At 34.7% G+C, this 25,751-nt stretch overlaps 1 protein-coding gene and 1 pseudogene across 2 annotated transcripts in view; one reads left to right on the top strand and one right to left on the bottom strand.

Annotated features, from left to right (window-relative positions):
* RAB28 (RAB28, member RAS oncogene family) overlaps nt 1-25,751 on the bottom strand; it is a 119,865-nt gene that overhangs the window by 20,990 nt on the left and 73,124 nt on the right. The window lies entirely within an intron of this gene.
* LOC103246532 (proteasome subunit alpha type-1 pseudogene) lies at nt 885-1,932 on the top strand (annotated as a pseudogene).

Raw genomic sequence — 25,751 nt, 5'->3', positions numbered from 1 at the left:
TCATAATAGCTAAGAGGTGGAAGTAATCCAAATGTTCATTGATGAATGACTGGATAAACAAAATGCAGTGTATATATACAATGGAATATTATCCAGGCTTAAAAAGAAAGGAAATCTTGTCACATGCTACAACATGGATGAACCTTGAGCGCAATACATTAAGTGAAATAAGCAAGTCACCAAATGCAAATATCATATGATTCCACTCTTCTGAGGTAACTAAAGTAGTCAGATTCAGAGACAGAAAGTAGAATGGTGGTTACCAGGGGATGTAGGGAGAGGAAAAAGGGAAGTTGTTGTTTAATGGCTATAGAACTCCAGATTTGCAAATGAAAAAGTTCTGAAGATTTGTTTCACAACAATATGACCACATTAACACTACTGAATTGTACATTTAAAATGGTTAAGATGGTAAATTTTGTGGTTTTTTTAACCACACTTTAAAAAAATACAGCTTTCCAAAGCTACAGTTATTGACAATCCACTACTCTGAAATACTTTAATGGAAAATTTCAAATTTATAAAAAAGTAAATAGTCTAATGACTCTTGAAGTATTCATCACTTAGCCTCAACAACTGTCAAGTCATGACCAATCCATTTCATCCATACCACCACTCTCAGATTATTTGAAGGGAAACTGAACACATATATCACTACACGCATAGATATTTTAGTACCATGTTCTGTTTTTATTTCATTGAAGTTTACAGCTTTGATTCAGAAGCAACAAATTAAAATTCTGAATCTACCTTCACATAAATAGATCCAAAGACAAAAACCACATGATTATCTCAACAGATGCAGAAAACGCCTTCGACAAAATTCAACAGCCCTTCATGCTAAAAAAATAAAAAAATAAAAAAATAAAAAGCTGTAAACCTCAATTGCGGGGCTTACTGCTGATGTTAGACTGTTATGTAATTTTCTGCGTCAGGAGTGTTTGGATTTCAGATTTGTCTTCGATAGACCACTGCCTGTGTCTCATCTTGTATCTCTAATTGGAAGCAAGACGCAGATACAAACACAACGATATGGCCGGAGACCATATGGTGTTGGGCTGCTTATTGCCGGTTATGATGATATGGGCCCTCACGTTTTCCAAACCTGTCCATCTGCTAACTATTTTGACTGCAGAGCCATGTCCATTGGAGCCCGTTCCCAGTCAGCTCGTACTTACTTGGAGAGATATATGTCTGAATTTATGGAGTGCAATTTAAATGAACTAGTTAAACATGGTCTGTGTGCCTTAAGAGCGACACTTCCTGCAGAACAGGACCTAACTACAAAGAATGTTTCCGATGGAATTACTGGTAAAGACTTGGAGTTTACAATCTATGATGATGATGATGTGCCTCCATTCCTCAAAGGTCTTGAAGAAAGGCCACAGAGAAAGGTACAGCCTGCTCAACCTGCTGATGAACCTGCAGAAAAGACTGATGAACCAATGGAACATTAAGTGATAAGCCAGTCTATCTATGTATTATCAAATATGTAAGAATACAGGCACCACATACTGACGAAAATAATCTATACTTGGAACCAAAAGTTCAGAGTGCTGGAATGCTATGTTTTAAGAATCAGTCCAGATATGAGTTTTTTCCAAGCAACCTCACTGAAACCTATATAATGGAATACATTTTTCTTTGAGAGGGTCTGTATAATCATTTTCTAGAAAGTATGGGTATCTATACTAATGTTTTTATATGAAGAAAATAGGTGTCTTTGTGGCTTTAAAGACAACTGTGAAATAAAATTGTTTCACCGCCTGGTGGAAAAAAACAAAACAAAACAAAACAAAAAAACTCTCATTAAACTAGGTATTGATGGAACGTATCTTGAAATAATAAGAGCTATTTATGACAAACCCACAGCCAATATCATACTGAATGGGCAAAAACTGGAAGCATTCCCTTTGAAAACTAGCACAAGACAAGGATGCCCTCTCTCACCACTTCTATTCAAAATAGTGTTGGAAGTTCTGGCCAGGGCAATCAGATAAGAGAAAGAAATAAAGTGTATTCAATTAGGAAAAGAGGAAGTCAAATTGTCCCTGTTTGCAGATGACATGATTGTATATTTACAAAACCCCATCGTCTCAGCCCAAAATCTGCTTAAGCTGATAAGCAAGTTCAGCAAAGTCTCAGGATACAAAATCAGTGTGTAAAAATCACAAGCATTCCTATACACCAATAACAGACAGAGTGCCAAATCATGAGTGAACTCCCATTCACAATTGATACAAAGAATAAAATGCCTAGGAATCCAACTTACAAGGGATGTGAAGGACCTCTTCAAGGAGAACTACAAACCACTGCACAACAAAATAAAAGAGGACATAAACAAATGGAAGAACATTCCATGCTCATGGATAGGAAGAATCAATATGAAAAATGGCCATACTGCCCAAGGTAATTTACAGATTCAATGCCCTCACCATCAAGCTACCAAGGACTTTCTTCACAGAATTGGAAAACACTACTTTAAAGTTCATATGAAATCAAAACCATCTGATCTTTGACATACCTGACAAAAACAAGAAATGGGGAAAGGATCCCCTATTTAATAAAATGGTGCTGGGAAAACTGGCTAGCCATATATAGAAAGCTGAAATTGGATACCTTCCTTACACCTTATACAAAAATTAATTCAAGATGGATTAAAGACTTAAATGTTAGACCTAAAACCATAAAACCCTAGAAGAAAACCTATGCAACACCATTCAGAACATAGGCATGGGCGAGGACTTCGTGACTAAAACACCAAAAGCAGTAGCAACAAAAGCCAAAATGGACAAATGGAATCTAATTAAAGAGCTTCTGCACAGCAAAAGAAACTATCATCAGAGTGAACAGGCAACCTACAGAATGGGAGAAAATTTTTGCAGTCTACCCATTTGACAAAGAGCTAATACCCAGAATCTGCAAAGAACCTAAACAAATTTACAAGAAAAAAACAAACAACCCCATCAAAAAGTGGGGAAAGGATATGAACAGACTCCTCTCAAAAGACATTTATGCAGCCAACAGACACATGAAAAAATGCTCATCATCACTGGCCATCAGAGAAATGCAAATCAAAACCACAATGAGATACCATCTCACGCCAGTTAGAATGGCGATCATTAAAAATTCAGGAAACAACAGATGCTGGAAACGATGTGGAGAAATAGGAACACTTTTACACTGTTGGTGGGAATGTAAATTAGTTCAACCATTGTGGAAGACAGTGTGGCGATTCCTCAAGGATCTAGAACTAGAATTACCATTTGACCCAGCCATCCCATTACTGGGTATATACCCGAAGGATTATAATTATGCCTCTATTAAGACATATGCACGCATATGTTTATTGTGGCACTATTCACAATAGCAAAGACTTGGAACCAACCCAAATGTACATCAATGATAGATCAGATTAAGAAAATGTGGCACATATACAACATGGAACACTATGCAGCCATATAAAAGGATGAGCTCTTGTCCTTTGCAGGGACACGGACACCATCATTCTCAGCAAAGTATCACAAGGACAGAAAACGAAACAGCGCATGTTCTCACTCATAGGTGGGAACTGAACAATGAGAACACTTGGACACAGGGTGGGGAACATCACACGCTGGGGCCTGTCAGGGGGTGGGAGCCTGGGGGAGGGATAGCATCAGGAGAAATTCCTAACGTAAACGATGAGTTCAGCAAACCAACCTGGCACATGTATACCTATGTAACAAACCTACACGTTGTGCACATGTACCCTAGAACTCAAAGTATAATTTTTTTAAAAATTCTGAATCTAAAGCTATCACTTTTATCCTTCATTTGTCCCTGCTGATTCTAGTGGAACACTAACTCTCTAAATGTATGTGATGGTTCAGAATTTATTCACTTGGAGAACTTCCAGGATAAAGTGGCCTGTATATTAGGATATAGAGACAGATTTTGATGAGTAACAGAAAGTTTATTATATTAAATAGTAAACAATTCTGATTAAAATTATATCAAATATCTTTATAAAGAAAATGTCCTAACAGTAAAATATTTTCATATCCCAAGAGATGATCTCTGTTATCCAGAGATGATAGATTATATAAAAGAACTTGTCCCATATAAGAAATAACTTTTCTCAACTTTGCATTAAGGTAAATACAGAAGAAATCTGGGCTGAATACAGTTATAGTTCTTCAGTTATTTACAGATTCATCTGGAAAGAAAGTAGTGCATAGTGATAAAGAACGCACTCTCCAACAGTGTGCAAGGGTTCCCTTTCCTCCACATCCTGGCCAGCATTTGCCATCTCTTGTTAATAATAAGGTATTGTATTCTTGAAAGTTGCTAAGAGAATAGATTTTAAGTGTTCTCACCACAAAAAAATAAGTATTTTCTTGAACATTGCTAAAAGAATAGATTTTAAGTGTTCTCACCACAAAAAAATGGTAAGTATGTGAGGTAATACCTATGTTAATTAGCTTAATTTAGCCATTACACAATATATACATATTTAAAAACATAATGCTGTAAACAATAAATATAGTAAGTTTCCTCATCTATAAAATGAGAACAGTAATAGTACCTATCTCCTAAGGTTGCTATAATGGATAAGATGAATAAATACACAAAAGCAATGACTAGCATATAGCAAGACATTTTGTATGTGACTGGCATATACTCAATAAGTATTAGCTAGTGTCACTGTGGTTTTTCCAGGCATTCATTTACTCACCAACTACTTATGTAGTGCTAAATGCTGGGAAGGCTAAGAGGGGCACAAATAAAAAGATGCTATATAATGAAATTCTGAAATCATGAGAGTAACAAAGATCTGTATAAGACAATCTATAACAGGAATACAGAGACAGGAAACTTCTACAACTGCTTAGGGATGACAGGAGCCATATCACAGAGAAAGTGATGCTTCAGTTACATACTGAAGGAGGAGAAAAAAGTAGTCAGATAGCCTTAAGGATAGAGAGGATGTACATTCTTTCCTTTTTTTTTTTTTTTTTTACTTTATTTATTTATTTATTTTTACTATTATACTTTAAGTTCTAGGGTACATGTGCACCATGTGCAGGTTTGTTACATATGTATACATGCGCCATGTTGGTGTGCTGCAACCATTAACTCATCATTTACATTAGGTATATCTCCTAATGCTGTCCCTCCCCCTCCCCCCCACCCCACGACAGGCCCCGGTGTGTGATGTTCCCCTTCCTGTGTCAAAGTGTTCTCATTGTTCAATTCCCACCTATGAGTGAGAACACGCAGTGTTTGCTTTTCTGTTCTTGAGATAGTTTGCTGAGAATGATGGTTTAGCTGCATCCATGTCCCTACAAAGGACATGAACTCATCCTTTTTTATGGCTGCATAGTATTCCATGGTATATATGTGCCACATTTTCTTAATCCAATCTATCATTGATGGAGATGTGGGCTGGTTCCAAGTCTTTGCTATTGTGAATAGTGCCGCAATAAACATACGTGTGCATGTGTCTTTATAGCAGCATGATTTATAATCCATTTGATATATACCCAGAGCAGGAGAAAGAAATAAAGGGTATTCAACTTGGAAAAGAGGAAGTCAAATTGTCCCTGTTTGTAGATAACATGACTATATATTTAGAAAACCCCATCATCCCAGCCCAAAATCTCCTTTTCAAAAGGAATATGTACAAAAGCGTCTGAAAGAACCTGGCTTCCAAGAGCTAGTGAAATCAGCAGGGCCTAGGCCTAAGGGTTTTGTATGTGTTAAGAAGTTTATGTGTGAATAGGTCATCATCTACACAGTTACTCACATATTCCAGCCTACCCGAGAAAAATATATATATAAGCACAAAAAGGGAATTCTTGCAGGTGACATGTATCAGCAAACCTTACATTTTTCCTTGTTGGATTTAAATTACTTTCATTGACTACATGGACTGAAAACTCTTTGTTCTAAATTTAGAATCTATTCAAAAGAAAATTTTAAATGACAAAAAATGTTACCCTCCTATAGGTTTTCTGATTAGACATTTTCTTCTGTTTACCTATCTTGTACGCATAATTAACTATATCATAATTTTAAAAATAGAAGATGGCAAGTTTTATAATATTATATACATGCAGCTGATTATTTTTCCTCCTGAAAGTAACTACAGTTCTGCACATTAATCGACCTAAAGTTTATTCCGATTAACTGTACAGCTATAAAATCACAGGCTACAAAAAAAAAAAAAAAAAGTATATGCACTTCTTTAAAAGAGGTAAAACAATACTTCAAATGTATTAAATAAATATGACCACCTGTTACATGTCAAGTACTATGCTAGTAAGCACAAGGGATAAATTAGCGAGCAATATAGACATTATGTTTATCCTAACACTAATGAGGTAGAAAGAATAATAAGTGAGGAAGCATGTAAATAAATGAGTCAATTACTACAATTATCATAATCTGAAAGTGGAGGAGGTGACCAGATAAGAGAATAAGAGAGTCAAAGACAGGAGTAGGAATCAGGACAGCAATGACAATTTTACATAGGATAGCCACAGAAGATCTCTTTGATCTGAGATCTAAAGCAGTGGACCCCACCTTTTTGGCACAAGGGACTAGTTTCATGGAAGACAATTTTTCCACAGATGGGGGTAGTAGGAGGGCATAATTTTGGGATAAAACTGTTTCATCTCAGATCATCAGGCATTAGATTCTCATAAGGAACACACAACCTAGATCCCTTGCATGTGCTGTTCATAATAGGGTTCATGCTCCTATGAGAATCTAATGCTGTTGTTGATCTGACAGGAGGCGGAGCTCAGGCAGTAATGCTCACCGCCCACTGCTCACCTCCTGCTGTGTGGCTGGGTTCCTAACAGGCCATGGAACAGTAGCAGTCCATGGCCTAAGGGTTGGGAACCCCTGATCTAAAGGGTAAGAATAAACCAAACAAATTAAAAGGTAGTTGGAGGAAAACACTGTTTTAGTCATTGGGACAGGGGTGAAAACCTGGAAGAGGAAAAAGATGGAGTACCATTGAGGAAAACAAAGAAGCATAATAAGCAAGAGTGGTACCTACAGCATAATGAGGATATTACTCAAATACAGTAACGGAAAACCATTGTAAGATTGTAACCAACAGCACAATAGGATTTTGGATTTTGAAAAAATTACTCTAGCTACCATGAGGAGAAAGAATGCCTGAGGACAAAAAAACAAGCAGAGAAACCACTTTAAGAGACTTCAGAAACAACCTAACCCTGTTTAAAAATTTACAAAACCCTTTGGGGCCTCATAACAACCTTGGGGAACAGGTAAGCATTATTCTAATTTCACACAGACACAAAAACTGAGGTTCAGAATGACTGAACCAAAGCCTCAAATCTAGTCATCAGTAGCACCAGAACTACAACTATGCTATCTAATTCAAATCCGGCTGGAGGTTCTCAAAGTTTCTTCTTCAACATCAACTTTAGGGATGAATTAACAGTCACTTAACAGTCTACATTTTATTTAGATTTTTAATTAAAATAATAAAGACAAACTTCAAATAATCACTACTTTAAAAATATGCACTACGATATAGCTGGTTTTATATTTGTTAATACATTAAAAGTATTAATTAGTAACAAATCATAAAAACCACCCCTTAAGCATCACAGAACATAAGATATGCTTTGCCTTATCACTTGATTATACAGTTATTTACAAAGAACTTGCAGCTGTGCATACAGGTTCTGAAACTTTACGTGAAATTACATAAAGTTTAAAAATGACCCATAAGTAGACCAAACACAACAAGCAAAATTCCCTTAATAATGCATTCAATTTGATTCACATGTGGTTAAAATTATGTATACACTTTAACTTCTAAAACACACATGCTAATACAAATAGCCAAGTATATAATTACTTTTCTTTTTAGGTACTATTTGTTTACTGGCATTCAAGATTCCTTACTCAGGATCTCCACTGCATCCACTTATATGATTACTGATAACAAGGGAGAGGACAGTCTTAAAAGATACAGTATTAAATGTAATAAATATTTTTAAACTAGATATATCAAATGTATCAGAGCTACTGATAGATTTGTATCAGCTCTGTACATTTCACAGATCAGAGCTACTGATCAGACTAAATGTTGTAAAGTTTTAAGTACAATTTTAAAATTCTGAAGCACTTTATAAGAGTATCTATCTTACACTGGCCTGAGGCTTTACAATGTTCCTAGTTTCCCAAGTATTTATTTTTCAACATGTTGTAAGAACATATTCTATAATGAACAAGACTTTTTCATTCAAACCAGAATGTTATTCCATGTATTTTAAAGAGGGAATATATTATCAATTAATTATATTATTAATGTCTACTTGCTGTCAATGGAAAAAACATTAAAATTATAAACTATTTTTGCTCTTCAGTCCATACATAATGGCAGGAACAGAGTATTCTCAGTGAAACTGTTGTAAAAAATGTCACTGTCTAACTTAAAAGAAGTAAAAGCAAAATATAAATATAGCACTTGTACAGATTTCACAGTAATTTTTAGGTTATCAAGGAAACATCTTGAGTGTTGATCTGGTTATACTCAATTCAAACAAACTACTTGTCACATTAACTACCTCCAGGAAGTTACTCCAAACACAAAATAAACTGTTTATGCCCCTACTCAGATAGATAACATGACAGATTGTTATTAGTTGAAGACAGATGAAATACATTAATTTGATTTTGAGCATGTGTTTAATTTTACCCTGCCATGTACACTCTCTAATGCTGTCTTTCTATGATGACATAGTAAATCATGCCGTATTAGAAGAACTGCTAATGCAAGAAAATAAAAAATTAGCAGAATTTGACTTTGACTGTGTAGATTCTTAAACCAACCTTCTTACAAATATAACTGCCTGGAAAATCCACGTGTTCCACAAACAGATGAAGAAAAAAGGTGTCATCAAAGAAACTACTTTTGTTTCTAGTATAAATTTAAAGACCTCAATGCAGTTTAACAATTTTCCTGTTCACCAGTTGTTATATTTCTTTATAAGATGCCTCTTTTTTCCCACTTTCTAAATTGGGTTTTAAGTGTTTACCTTATCAATTTGGGTAAGCACTTTGTATATTAAGGACATCTGCCATATTCATTCCAAACATTCACCTTAGGTTGGGATTCTCCTTCTAAACATTTCATGAGGGTTTTGATACACAGAAATTAAGACTTTATGAAGTCAAATATTCTGAGATAATAAGGTTGCTACTTTTGGCCTACACTTGTTTGGTTGTTTTGTAACATGCAGCTAAAAACAAAAACAAACAAATTAACAAAGTACATCATAAAACAACCACTCACAAAGTGTTGAGTGAAGAGAAATATTTTTAGGCTCTTAAAATAAATACAAATGACCAATGGTGTCTAAAATAATATGTATACCTGCATTTTACAGGAATACTACACAGGGCTAAAAATTAATGAACTAGAGTTTCACATCACAATAGGAATGAATCTCACATAGGTGGTGAGGGCAACATACAAAGGAATAAATAACTGCATTTATATAAAAATTTTAAAGGGCAAAACAACATTATTTGATGACACATACACATATTATGAAAACAGAAAAGAAAGAAAAAGATATGTAATACAAAAGAACATATATAAAAGTTTCCATTAAAATTTAAATTTAAATCTACTAATATATATTCCTACCACCAATTATTATAAAAGTCCTACTAAAATTATAACAGTATGACATTCTTCTCTTCAAACCTAGTTTCTTATATGATCATAAAGAAAGGTCACTGTTTTAATATTTATACATGGTTTTTATTATTTTTCACAAGGACCATGATTAATTCTTTAAATCCTCAAATCATATTCCTGTGACCTATCTAAACATGTCATGAAACTTGTGGATTTTCTCTTCAATTATTATCACCTGACTCTGCCAGACCTTCATTTGTTAATTTCTTTGATTCTAGCAATTCTCCAGCACTTCTATAGATTTTGCATACTGCTGCAAGATTTTCCTACTGAAATTGCATTGTGTTTATACACTACAATCACATACATATCCACAAACCAACCTATAAGGATTCTAAGGGGATAATAACGAATCTTCCTAACTCCAAATAGCCACCAAAACACCACCATCAGCAGCAGCCAGTATCAAGCAGACAGAGAAGGGAGTAAGAATTCACATTATTTCCTCAATTTCATTAATTAGGTTACCTAAATCCCTTTTAGTAATGGCTAATGCATAACTATTTCTCTTCTTGCCTCAGGTTAGAGGAAATAATAGGTCTAAAAGCACTATTTAGTTAGTAAATCTTTTTATATTTATGGCTATCTACAACTTTTGTTGCTTGTATAACATTTGTGCATATATCATCAAAAGCCTAAAGGCACTGGAAAAATTAATAAACTGTCTTTTTATTTTATTCATGTTTTGGGCATTTACCACAGGAATTCCTATTAGACAATTTCATACTGACACAGTGCTATACAGGTTCATTTGCAAACTTCTACGTACTAGGTAGATACAATGAGGCCCAAATTCACTTATACCATTTATACATAGAATTGCATAAAAAAAAGAAGTGTATCTGTCTTACCTAGACACTAGCATACCCTGGCATCTCACAAAGTACACCAGCCATAGTAAGACTGCCGGCCAGGCATGGTGGCTGATGCCTATAATCGCAGCACTTTGGGAGGCTGAGGTGGGCAGACCATGAGGTCAGGAAATCGAGACCATCCTGGCTAACACGGCGAAACCCCATTTCTACTTAAAATACAAAAAATTAGCTGGGTGTGGTGGTGGGCACCTGTAGTCCCAGCTACTTGGGAGGCTGAGGCAGAAGAATGGCATGAACCCGGGAGCTGGAGTTTGCAGTGAGCCGAGATCGTGCCACTGCACTCCAGCCTGGGTGACAGAGCAAGACTCCATTTCAAAACAAAACAAAACAAAAGACTGCCTCAATAAGGCAACTATATTATGGTTATTTAATTCTTCTTTATATTTTCCCATTACCAACAATGACCATACATTATTATTAGCCCTACTGGAAGATGGGGAGTGATAGAACATTATTTAAAGTAACAACGAAGTAAAGAGTAAACAGAAAACTGCCCAATCACAACAGAATTCAGAGTAGTAAGAATTGCACTTATACAGCATCACACTATTCTGTAGGCACTTTACACATATTAAATCATTCAATCCTCACTACAAACATCATTTGACAAATGAGAAACTGAGGTGCAGAGAAAGGGATAAAAGACTTTATATATGGGCACACAGCTAGTAAGTGGTGGAGCCACAACTCACCCCCAAGGCAGTTTAGCTCCAGAGTCTGTATTCTTAGCTATCACACTGCTTTCTCTTCATATATGTAGTCATCCGTGTCTGGCATTTTTCATGCATATTGTTTCATCCATGTCATCCCAATGAATTACATATAGTTCATTCATTTTTACTGCCATATAATATACCTTTTTATAAATCTACCACAAACTATAAATCTTTTATCCAACTGAACACAAGTTGTTCCCAACTGTTAGATACTAACAACAAAGCCATGAATATTCTTACTCAGTACATGTCACCTGATAATATGCCTAGCTGTCTAAGATACACAGCTGAGAAGAACTGCTGAATCATACTCTATGAAAGTTCAACTTTGCAGAATGTTAAATTGTTTTCAAAGTAGCTGTACCAATTTATAATCCACCTAGTAGTGAATATGAGTTCCTGTAGACTGACATTATCTGTCACTTGCTATTCTTAGGCTTCTAGATTTGTGCCAATCCAGAAAGCCTAAGAATCTCATGTTCTTATTTTGCATTCCTTGATTAGTGATGAGACTGCACTTATATTTATATGTCTTTCTTCTTCCATGAAATTTCTATTTATGTTGTATGTCCTTTTTTTAATGAATGGCCTTTTTTTTGTAGATTTGAAAAAATATACCAGTCTTTTTCAGTTATTTTGTGTTACACACACCTTCTCCCAGTTTGTGGCTTGTCTTTAATTCTTTACTGTATCATTTCATAGAAACAAATGTTTATCTTCTGTAGTTAATATAGCCAATATTTAAATTTAGCAATTATGTCTTGTTTAAGAAACCCTTCCACACTCTAAGTAGGAAAGATACTTTTTTTTTTTTTTAATTCTGTATAGTTGTGCCATTAACATTGTAGCCCTTAATCTATTTGGAACTGATTTTTGTGCATGGTAATATGCATTTTCTTTTTCTCTATAAAAATAACAGCTATCCTAGGACTACTTATTAAGCATTCTCTTCTTTCTCAAAGATCTTCTATACCACCTCCACTATAACATCCAAGTTCCATTTATGAGAGGATTTGTTTCCAGTGTCTCAATCCTGTTTACTTGGATGAATTCCCTATTGTCTTTATAAAAGCTGTTGCTAGTAAGTCGTGATTACTGGCATGGCAAATGCTTCTCAGAAGCATATTCTTATTCTTGGATTTTTAATCTTCCCTATACATTTTAGATACAGTTTGCTTAAATACCACACACAAATACCATTTGGAGTTTTGTGAAATTATGCTGAATGGATAAATCAATCTGAAGACAAGTGACATCTTTATAATATTGAGTCTTTGTATCCTTGAAAATGGTATTTGCTGTCTTTTATTTAGGTCTTGTTTTATCATTTGAGAATTTTGTAGTTTTATTTCTTCCTTTTCAATTTGTATGTTTTATACACCTTTTTCTTGCAGTTTTATACTAGCTAGGACCTTAAAAATAGTGTTGAATAGGAGAGGTGGAAGTGAATTTCCTTACCTTGTACCTAATCTTAGGTGGAAAGCAAATTCACTATTTCATCATTAAGTATGACATTAATCGTAGGGTTTTCACAGATGCCATTTATGAAATTGAAGAAGTTTCTTCTCATTTTCTCATTCCTAGTTTGCTGAGACTTTTATTAACTATAAATGGATGCTGAATTGTATCAAATGCTTTTTATGTTTCTGTTGAGATCACCATATGGCTTATTTAGCCTACTGATATGGTAAGCTACATTAAATAATTTCAGATATTACACCAGCACTGCATTTCCAGGATAAACTCCACTTGGTCATAATATAGTACGCTTTGTATTGCTTGATGTTCATGAGGAATATTGGTTTGTAGTTTTCTTATAGTGTCTTTATCTGATTTTAATAGATTATTATATTGGTGTCATAAAATAAGTTGGGAGGTATTCCAACACCTTTGGTTTTCTGGAAAAGTTTACATACAATTAGTATTATTTATTCCATATATGTTTGGTAGAATTCACCAGTAAAATCATCTGGATCCACAGTATTCTTTGTAGTATTCTTTGTGGAAACATTCCAAATTATGAATTCAATTTTTTTCATAAATGCAGAAGTATTCAGATTATCTATTTCTAGAGTGAACACAGTTTGTGTCTTTAAAGGAATTTGTTCATTTAATGAGAACACATTGACACAGGAAGGGGAAAACCACATATCAGGACCTGTTGGGGGGCGGGGGCTAGGGGAGGGAAAGCATTAGGAGAAATACCTAATGTAGGTGACAGGTTGATGGGTGCAGCAAACCACTATGGCATGTGTATAATAACTATGTAACAAAACTGCACATTCTGCACAGGTACCCCAGAACTTAAAGTATAATAATTTTTTAAAAATTTAAGGAATTTGTTCATTTATTCTAAATTGTCAATTAACAGAAGTAAATATTTTCATAATATTCGCTTATATTCCCTTTAATGCCTAAGAATTTATAGTGATTTCTTCTCTTTCATTCCTGACAGTGTAATTTGTATCTTCTCTCTTTTTTTATTGTCATTTTGGCTAAAGGTTTATCAGTTTTATTAATCTTTTCAAAGAATCAGCTTTTGATTTCATTGATTTCTCTATTTTTTAAATTTCTACCCTTACCTTTACTTTTTTCGTTTTCTGCTCACCTGCCTTTCATTTTCTACATTCTTAAGGTGGAAACTTAGATCATTGATTGTGAAAACTTTGTTTTTCAAGTATAAGCATTTAATAATGCTAAACATATTTCTCTAAACACTGCATTGGCAGCATGCCATAAAGTTTTAAATGTAGTCTTTTTATTTTAGTGCAATTCAATGTATTTCCTCTTTGACCCACAGGCTATTTAGGAGTTTTTCAAATTCTTAATATTTGGGAATATTACAAATATTTTTTTTTCTGTTACTGATTTCTAGTTTAATTCCATTACTGTCAGAGAACACATTAAATTCTTTTAAATTTGTTAACGATATTTTTATAGGCAAGAATATGGTCTGTCATGATAAATACTTCATTTGCACTTGAAAGCATATATTCTTCTGTTGTCAGATGGAACATTCTATAAATGTCTATTAGGTCTAGCTGACCGATGTTGTTCATGCCTTTCTATATCCCTACTGATTCTCAGTCTACATGTTCCACCAGTTATTGACAAAACACGTAGACATTAAGGATTGTTGAAATCTCAGCTTCAATGGTAGATTTGTCTATTTAACCTTTCTGTTCTGTCAGTTTTTGCTTTGTGCAAGTTCTGCTGCATTTATATACATTGAGAATTGCTTACCTTTTTGTGAATTGACGCTTTGATCAATATGAAATGTCCTCCCTTATCTCTACTAAATTCCTTGTTTCTCACGTTAATAGAGTTACTTCAACTTTCTTTTGATTAGTCTTTACAAAATATACCTTTTCCCATCCTTCTACTTCTAAGCTACCTGAATCTTCATATTTAAAGTGGACTTTTATAAACTGTATAGAGTAGTTGGCTCTTGCTTTTCTATCCAATATGATTTCTATATTTTAATTGATATATTTAGACCAGATATCAGCAAACATTTTCTGTAAGGGGCCAGACAGTAAATATTTTAGGCTTTCTGGATCATATATTATTATTATTATTAGTTTGAAACAGGGCGTCACACTGTCTCCCAGGTTGAAGTACAATGGCGTGATCACGGCTCACTGTAGCCCTCGCCTCCCAGTCTCAAGTGATCCTCCCGCCTCACCTCTCAAGTAGCTGGGAACACAGGCACATGCCACTGCACCCGAATAATTTCTGTATTTTTTAGTAGAAAAGGGGTTTTGGCATGTGGCCCTGGCTGGTCTCGAACTCCTGAACTCTGATGATCCACCCACCTCTGCCTGCCAAAGTGCTGGGATTACAGGCGTGAGCCACTGCGTCTGGCCTCTGGCTCATATATTCTTTGAAGTAACTACTGAATTCTGCTTTTGTAGTGAAAAAGCAGTACTAGGAAAGATAGAAACAGATAAGTGTGGCTCTATTCCTAGAAAACTATTTATGGACATTTAATTTTGATATTCATATAATTTTCAGGTGTCATAAATTACAGTTTTTGTTTACATTTTTCCTATGATTAAAAGATGCAAAAAGCATTCTTAGATAGTAGGTCACAGAAAAACAGGTCGTGGGCCATAGTTTGCTGACTTGTGTCTATACCTCTGGCTCAAAAACCTTTAGTGGCTTTCTATAGCTCTTGTGAGAAAATCCAAACTCCTTAAACGATTTGGTCTATTTCCCAACTCTTCCTGCCTTGCACTCTGTTCCAGCTGTCACAAAATATTGTGAAGTCCCCTTATATTCCAGACCATTTGTTAACTTCTGCAGTTTTATTCATTCTTTTACTTCTTCTTAGACTGTCCTTTCTCAACCTTCTCTTTATGACATATTCCTGCATATTGCTTAAGATTCTGTTTCAGTATTATCTATGCTGTAAAATCTTCCTTGCCCACTTCTTCCTGTAAACTGCCCCGGCGTACCAAGTACATTATTTTAAGATAATGCTATCATACTGTCTCTCCTACTATTGTGCTTGGTACATAAAAGGCAATCACAAATGAGTAAATAAATGAATGAATACTTTAAAATCTAAGAAAATTGAATGTGTGCAAATGTTTGTAATACATAAGAACTAAGTCAAATTCCAACATATAGTTATACATGTATAATCATCAAAATGCATTTAGCCAAATTAATTTTAGAAAAGTTTTTAAATTCCCATAAAAATGAAACCATTGTCTCAGTTATAACATTCCTTAGATTTTAATATTAAACTGTAATGTAACGAACTCTCAGAAGATGGTGCTAGTTCAATATGACAATAAGCCAATAAATAAATAATAAGACAACTGTTAAAGAAAATGCTTTCTCTAAAAAAATAATGGATCTTCTTGGCCGGGCACAGTACCTCACACCTGTAATCCCAGCACTTTGGGAGGCCAAGGCGGGAGGATCACCTGAGATCAGCAGTTTGAGACCAAACTGACCAACATGGAGAAACCCCGTCTCTACTAAAAATACACAATTAGCCAGGTGGGGTGGCGCATGCCTGTAATCCCAGCTATTTGGGAGGCTGAGACAGGAGAATCACTTGAACCTGGGAGGCAGAGGTTGCTGTGAGCCGAGATCACGCCATTCCACTCCAGCCTGGGCCACAAGAGCGAAACTCTATCTCAGAAAATAAATACAATACAATACAGCACAGCACAGCACAGCACAGCACAGCACAGCACAGCACAGCACAGCACAGCACAAAGACAAGACAAGACAATAAAAAAATGGATCTACTTAAGGAAAAGTTACAAGTAAAGATGACCCTAACAGAAAACCAGTTTTGAAAGAGGAACAATCCATTCTCAATCTAAAATTAAATACAAAATTTAATCAATTTTCACAAATTCTTATCAAAATATAGAATAATGATCAGTAAACTATACTGCATAAAAAGGAAAAAAATCCTGAAGAAAGAAGGAGCTTAATTTCACATTTCACACCTAGAAATATTCTAGGCTTCAAACATCTCCATTGCAAAGAATTCAGTTCACTGTCTCAATATATTAGCATATCAAATTATAATTTATGGATATATAAATGGCAGTGGTAGGGAGGAAGCTGGAATATGGAAGGAAACAAAATTATACCAATTAACTTTGATGTCCATTTCTAAACCAAATAATACTTTTTTTACAGAAACTAAAATGGACAAATTCAGTTAATACGTTTTAACAATACTAACTAGCTTTTTTTGTTGGTTTTCAGATACTCACCATTTTGCTTTGTTTTTAAGAAAGGTCACTCTGTACCTTTTTTTTTTTTTTTTTTTTTTTTGGTTATTCCCAAATTACAGAAAATTCTAAAATAGAATTTAATAATCACTCCTAAAGATTTTTAAACCCCACATTCAGATACTTATTTTTAAAAGATCCAACATTTTTGTGTAGAATATCTCTGTCTCCTAATGAGAATTTAAACCCATACTTGAGAAGTAAATGGTTTGTGCTGGAAGATCAACTGAAAATTTTCTAAATTGGGAGGAGAAAAACATAGCCAAAATCCCAATCTAAGAATATCTGATTTAAAACTAGCAGTCTTTCTTTCTTTTACTGGGGTATATTACGAAATGATACACTTTAACTTTGAAACACATATAGCACATTGTGCTTATTTAAAATTAAACCCCAGAAGTATATCTCATGGTTGCAATATGTTCTATGAAGCTGAAACAATAAACATATGAGTTTATACTGAAAAGCAGTAAAAGAAAGCTATCAGCCTATGAGAAATATATAGTAAATTAAAGAAAGTAAAGGTAATTCACTTGAAAACTACAGTTCTTTGGATAGGCAACTGTTCTTATGTTAATGAATCATCTGGTCCTAACTGAAACTCATAACATACACACCTTTCACTGACTACTACAAGACAAAAACTTTAAATCAGATAACTTGACAAGCATCCTTTCCAATATTTGTCAGAAATACAACCAACATTTATGGATGAAATTAATAAATTTCTTAATAAATATTATAATCATGGGAGAGCAACAGAAGAGGAACTATTGAACTCTGATTTCCATTTTTCAGAATATTCACTATTTGAAGAACAGAGGAAGATTATACTGTGAGAATTTAGAACAAATAAACATTACAGCTTTTCAGGTTAATGCACTAACAAGAGTTTTCTATTCCTCAGCAGCCAATTCTCTCACTTTTTTGGTTTACTGAGATCTATTATTCATTTAAGTTTGCCTTCTGATTCATTTTCACCTTTATAATATATTATAAAAGTTATTTTTTAAATTCAAAAATAATTACAAATAGAAAAATGAGAAAACTATGGGAAATCCAATCAATAGAAATTCTAGGTAGCTCTACAAAACACAGCTTTTTATTATTATTATTATTATACTTTAAGTTTTGGGATACATATGCAGAACATGCAGGTTACACAGGTATACATGTGCCATGGTGGTTTGCTGCACCCGTCAACTCATCATCTACATTAGGTATTTCTCCTAATGCTATCCCTTTCCTAGCCCACCACCTCACTACAGGCCCCGGTGTGTGATGTTCCCTGTCCTGTGTCCATGTGTTCTTATTGTTCAACTCCCACTTATGAGTGAGAACATATGATGTTTGGTTTACTGTTACTGTGTTAGTTTGCTGAGAATGATGGTTTCCAGCTTCATCCATGTCCCTGCAAAGGACATAAGCTCATCCTTTTTCATGGCTGCATAGTATTCCATGGTATATATATGACATATTTTCTTTATCCAGTCTATCACTGATAGGCATTTGGGTTGGTTCCAAGAATTTACTATTGTGAATAGTGCTGCAATAAACGTATGTATGCATGTGTCTTCACAGTAGAATGATTTATAATCCTTTGGATATATACCCAGTAATGGGATTGCTGGGTCAAATGGTATTTCTGGTTCTAGACCATTGAGAAATCACCACACTGTCTTCCACAATGGTTCCACAATTAGTTCGACAATGGTTGAACTAATTTACACCCCCACAAACAATATAAAAGCATTCCTATTTTTCCACATCCTCTCTAGCATCTGTTGTTTCCTAACATTTTAATGATCACCATTCTAACTGGCGTGAGATGGTATCTCATTGTGGTTTTGATATGCATTTCTCTAATGACCAGTGATGATGAGCTTTTTTTCATATATTTGTTGGCCGCATAAATGTCTTCTTTTGAGAAGTGTCTGTTTATATCCTTTTCCCACTTTTTGATAGGGTTGTTTTTTTCTTGTAAACTTGGTTAAGTTCCTTGTAGATTCTGGATATTAGCCCTTTGTCGAATGGATAGATTTACAAAAATTTTCTCCCATTCTATAGGTTGCCTGTTCACTCTGATGATAGTTTCTTTTGCTGTGCAGAAGCTCTTTAATTAGATCACATTTGTCAATTTTGGCTTTTGTTGCCACTGCTTTTGGTGTTTTAGTCATGAAGCAATGAAGTCTTTGCCCATGCCTATTTCCTGAATGATACTGCCTAGGTTTTCTTCTAGGGTTTTTATGGTTTTAGGTCTTACGTTTAAATCTTTAATCCATCGTGAGTTAATTTTTGTACAAGGTGTAAGGAAGGGGCCCAGTTTCAGTTTTCTGCATATGGCTAGCCAGTTTTCCCAACGCCATTTATTAAACAGAGAATCCTTTTCCCATTGCTTGTTTTTGATAGGTTTGTCAAAGATCAGATGGTTGTAGATGTGTGGGGTTGTTTCTGAGGCCTCTGTTCTGTTCCATTGGTCTATATATCTGTTTTGCTACCAGTACCATGCTGTTTTGGTTACTGCATCCTTGTAGCAGGATTTGAAGTCAGGTAGCGTGATGCCTCCAGCTTTGTTCTGTTTGCTTAGGATTGTCTTGCCTATATGGGCTTTTTTTTTTAGTTCCATATGAACTTTAAAGTAGTTTTTTCCAATTCTGTGAAGAAAGTAAATGGTAGCTTGATGGGGATAGCATTGAATCTATAAATCACTTTGGGCAGTATGGCCATTTTCATGATATTGATTCTTCCTATGAATGAGCATGGAATGTTTTTCCATTTGTTTGTGTCCTCTCTTATTCCCTTAAGCAGTGGTTTGTAGTTCTCCTTGAAGAGGTCCTTCACATTCTTTGTAAGTTGTATTCCTAGGCATTTTATTCTCTTTTTGAATGGGAGTTCAATTGTGAATGGGAGTTCACTCATGATTTGCCTCTCTGTTTGTCTATTATTGGTGTACAGGAATGCTTGTAATTTGCGCACATTTATTTTGTGTCCTGAAACTTTGCTGAAGTTGTTTCTGAGCTTAAGGAGATTTGGGGCTGAGATGATGGGGTTTTCTAAATATACAATCATGTCTTCTGCAAACAGAGACAATTTGACTTCTTCTCTTCCTATTCGAATACCCTTTATTTCTTTCTCTTGCCTGCTTGCCCTGGCCAGAACTTCCAATACTATGTTGAATAGGACTGATGAGAGAGGCATCCTTGTCTTGTGCCAGATTTCAAAGGGAATGCTTCTAGCTTTTGCCCATTCAGTTTGATATTGGCTGTGGGTTTGTCACAAATAGCTCTTACTATTTTGAGATACATTCCATCAATACCTTGTTTATTGGAAGTATTTAGCATGAAGGGGTGTTGAATTTTATCGAAGGCCTTTTCTGCATCTATTGAGATAATCACGTGGTTTTTGTCATTGGTTCTGTTTATGTGATGGAATATATTTATTGATTTGCGTACGTTGAACCACCCTTGCATCCCAGGGATGAAGCTAACTTGATTGTGGTGGATAAGCTCTTTAATGTGCTGCTGGATTTGCTTTGCCAGTATCTCACTGAGGATTTTCGCATTGATGTTCATCAGGGACATTGGCCTGAAATTTTCTTTTTTTGGTTATGTCTCTGCCAGGTTTTGGTATCAGGATAATGCTGGCCTCATAAAATGAGTTAGGGAGGAGTCCCACTTCTTCTATTGTTTGGAATAGCAAAACAGAGCTTTTTAAAACTCTGCATAACAAGAAAAACAATGTGGGCTAAAATCCTTGAGGGAAAAAAATTACATGTGCAAAAAAAATGAAAAAAATACAAGTATTAACAAGTGACTGGCTGTATGAGATACAAGTATGAGTGATTTTTTTTTCTTCACAAGTTTCTGAATTTTCTAAATTTTCTAAATTGACTATATACTGATCATTCTCTACTTTAAAACCCTAAAAAAGATATTATGAAATAATTGAAGAATAATTCCCACTCTATCAATGTTTTAGAACACATTACACAAATGATATATTTTGAATAATTTGCCATGCTAACATTTCAATGACATAAATATATGTTGATAAGTTTATTAAAAAGCATATCAATGATATCTTGCATGCTAAGAAGTTACGAAGTTATTCCACAAATATTTAATAGTAATTCTAATTAAAATTTAATATTTTTGGACCTGTCCATTTGCTTTATTATACTGTCTTTTAGATAAAAGCACATCAGAGGAAAATAAAGCATTATAATAAAATCTCATGTGGGGTCAAAAGTGACATTAATTAACCAGTATAGCTACAAACAATTCTGCCTATTTCCAACAAATCCAAGTCACCCTCAAAAAGCAAAATACATTATCTCTGATAGTAAATAATCATGAAAAAACGACACTGAAATCAATTCCAGCGAAGAATCACTTGTCACTGAAACACGTGCTCAAACTTTACACTTGCCAAAAAGATAAGTCTTAGGGAGTACATTACAATTGATTACATCATAATACATTATATGTCTATAGCATAATGTAAAAATATGTCTGCATGTTAGTTGTTAACAAGAACTAGCAATAGAATTCACACCTGGATCTCACCAACTCTAATGCTGATACCAAGGGTGACCTATGGGAGAAGCTTGCACCAATCACTGGAGAGCCGCACAAGCAGTGCAAGTACTCAGAGAAGTTGATGGGAGAGATCTGGTAGGAGCTGGAGAAACTGGAAGAACTGCTGGTCCACACGATTTCTCACACCTACAAGGTCAGCTAGCAAATCAGTTACGAGTGAGAGTTACTACCATACCTGTTACTTAGTGCTGACCCGCAAAGGGTCAAAAAGTATGCCTAATACTTCACTTCCTCCTTATAAATCATGCAAAATGTCTCTTGTGGCCAATGCTAACCAGAACAATACAGATGAAGAAATTTTGGAAACATATTTCCACTTTAGTCAAATTAACCAAATACAATGCCACCACAAAAAGAAATAGGTCCCTGCCTGCTATAATTTGGCTTTGTGTCCCCACCCAAATCTCATGCTGAACTGTGATCCTGAGTGCTGGAGGTGGGGCCTGGTAGGAGGTGACTGGATCATGGGGGTGGTTTCTAACAGTTTAGCACCATCCCCCTAGTGCTATCTCGTGATGGAATTCTCATGAGACCTGCTTGTTTTAAAAGTGTATAGCACCTCTCCCTACCTCCACTGCCATGTGAAGACATGCTGGCTTCCCCTTTGCTTTCCACCATGATTGTTTAAGTTTCCTGAGACTTCCCCAGCCATGCTTTCTGTACAGCCTATGGGACTTTGAGTCAATTAAACCTCTTTTCTTCATAAATTACCCAGTCTCAGGTAGTTCTTTATAGCAGTATAAGAACGGACTAATACAGTATCCCCATGAAACAATAAGCTGATAAAAAGGTATAAAGGAAGAACACCTGGACAGAGCACTAAAATCCCCTAAATCACTCCAAGGAAATTCCTTCCTCACTCCTACAATGGATAAGGGTCTTAGTTTGCCAATCTACTACTGCCTACCTACATATCCATGAGAAGCCTGATTGCCGGTATGTTACCAATACTCTATAATCAGGGAGAAATATATTGCAAACCCCACAAGTTAGCATTCAGGAAAAAACTTCTAAGGTAAGAACTTAGAAACTTTGCTTCCAAGATAAAAACTAGAAATAAATAAATAAATAAATAAATAAATAAATAAAATTCAACAGGGACCTTGGTAATAAATTTTAAAACCCTTATCAGCTCCTATCAGATCTTAAAGAATAAAAAATACGAACGTGAGGCCACAGCGCTGTTAACCCTCAAGCAAACAGTCAATAAAGAAAATAAAGAACAATGCAAAAGAAAAAACAGAAAAACAAAACTGTGTGTATGGTAGCGTTACAATCAACATTGTAAAAATAAGGCAAGAACAGGCTAAGGTAAGGAAAAGAAGGTTCTATCTTCATATTTAAATAGGAATGAGTAACGTCTTTAGAACTTAAAGGTCTCTGTATTGTTCTGGTTAATTTAGAGCCATAAAGAATGTCTGTGGCAGCTCAAATGCCTGTCTAATAGAAAAAAAAAAAAAAACAGAAAGGGGAGAAATAATAAAACAAACGCACCTAAATTCTCCCGAGCTGATATAAGGCACAGGTTTTAAAGACTGATAAGAGCCATTCAGGTACCACAGGCATTAAGTTAAAAAAGATCTAAACAACATGATAAATTTCCCAATACTCCAAAGAAACAGAGAAAAAAATCCTACAAACTCAATGAGAGGGAAAAATACAGAAGAAACAAGACTAGTATCAGATTTTTTTTCATTTTCAATATTAAATATCAAAACACAACAGAATAATGACTATAGGTTATAAGGAGAAAAGGATTTTGAACAAAAGAAACAGCCCAAACTATTGTTCAAATGTTGGCAAAATAATAAATTTTCAGACAACAAAGATACAAGAAACATTAATATAACTTTTGTGAATAAATAGCTGATGTACTCAGGCAAAACAAAAAGTTCATTGAATGCAAGCAAAGTTGATGAAAAAAGAAGTCAAGGAAACCCAGTGATATATGATATGATATGATATGATATTATGATATATGATACATATGATATGATATGAAGCATATTGTAAAACTAATGTAAACTTAACAATCTGACAAGAAAAATTAAGATTAACAAAAATCTAAATATGAAGTAGAAGGTAAAAATCAAAAGTACAAGCATACTTGTGTTATTCTGGCTAAAGGCTATAGACACTGATTGTTTATGTTGCTAGGGAAATTCCAAATTACATGTTAAATGTAATAATTTAACACAAATGTTAAATGTAATAATTTAACACAAATGTTAAATGTTACTTAACTAAGAGAAATTTACTGTTAAAACATATTTTAAAAATAAAATCAGATTAATTATAATTAGAAAATAAAGAATATAATTTAAAAGAAAAATTTCCAAATCTCTAGGGGGAAAAATAAGTTTTTAAAATGTTAATTGATTATAAAAACAAGGAAGGAGAACAAAGAAAAATATATTAGACAAATAACAGACTGAAAAATAAGATCAAATATACCATGATCTAATTAATGAAATGATTCAATAACCCACTTAACAGGCAAAGAAAGACAAGGCTTTTATCTGTATAAATTACGAGAGACAAAATGATTCTAAAATGTTTTTAGGGTTTTACCATGTCAGGGTCAGATAGTTTAGTTTTCCATTCAAAAGTCAAAAAAAAAAAAAAAAAGATAAATGAAAATTTCTCCTTTGCTGAACCTATGAAACACCTACAGTCCCTATACCACAATTTGTTGAAGAAGGGAGTAAATTCAGTCAAGGTAAACAAAAAGGGTTTACACATGTAAAATCAAGAAAGGATGCCTATGGTCAAGAGCGCAAAAGCTAACAGAGGAGAGCTATCCAGACTGCACAACACAGAAAATTGTCCTTCAGAACATCTAGAACTTCTGAGATCCAAGTGGCAGCAAGTTTCCCTAGATCACAACAGACCAAAGCATCATTGCTCAGATTGCTAGTAAGCAATCTGTTCATATATTCAGGAGAGCTGGGGGTGGGAGTAGAAGTGGGGATCTATACACTGCAAGCAACTATCTAATGTCAATCTGTGGCTGGGGGGAAAAACAATTAAAATATTTATTTTCACACAAACAACCCTGTGTCTTAAGAAAAAATATTCTTAGCCTAGAACATGGACTTGACCTCTCTATTCTAAGAGCCTCTTAAAAAACACTGGCAAAAAAGGAGAGAGAAGTAGGGAAGATCTGGGGAATGAAACTTTCCTTAGACTTTTTGACACTCAATACTGAAAAACAGCATGGTGATACAGACTTCTCAAGAAAATAAAGTGTGGCAAACTAATTTGCTGTCCAGCCAGTATGTTATTTCAACTTAAAACCAAGAATATTTCTGTACATGCAGTAACTCAAGGAATAAAGATCCTAGCAGCCCTTCTTTGTAAAAAGAAGACTACTCTTTACTGTGCTCTTGTCACACTTTAATAGTACCCCCCAAAATTAATGAACCAGTAGAGAAAAAAGCATAAAGTTTTAAAAGAGAAAATGAATGTTTTAAAAATTATGCATGATGAATAAAAACAAAAGATAGTAATAAATAAGAAAACAAGAGATAGTTTTTTATAAATTAGGAATGGAAAAAAGGGGATATAATCCCAGATGAGGAAGGGATTTTTAAAGAGAGAGAATGCCAAGTATAACTTTATTCCAATAAACTTGTGCTAAAATGTTCAGACCCACAAAAATGACCACAGGCCACATTTGGCATAAGTCTATTCCAAAAGATAGAAGACAAGAACTATAGCTTGCCAGCTGGCCAGCATCTAATCTTTCTCAGAGGGAAACTACAGATTACACAGCAGTCTAGGAGCTATTTTCTCCTCAAGTGACAGCACAAATATGAGCATATAAGACTGACACATGGGTATAGGGTTAGCTCAGAAGCCCCCTGTCCCACAAGAGCCAATTTCTCTTGTAACATTCCATAAGCAAAGATTCCAGAGCCCCTCCAAGTGACAAGCCATGTACAAGCCTCCACAATCAGAAAAGTCCAAAAGCTATGGGCTTTTTATATCACTATTTATAGTTCGTCTCTGTTCCCTCCCAGTCCAGCTGTTATTTACTAATCAGGTTTCATTTTTATCATAAAAAT

This window comes from Chlorocebus sabaeus, chromosome 27, assembly GCF_047675955.1.
Source record: "Chlorocebus sabaeus isolate Y175 chromosome 27, mChlSab1.0.hap1, whole genome shotgun sequence".
Lineage (NCBI taxonomy): Eukaryota > Metazoa > Chordata > Mammalia > Primates > Cercopithecidae > Chlorocebus > Chlorocebus sabaeus.
This window is presented reverse-complemented; position numbering and strand designations above follow the sequence as displayed.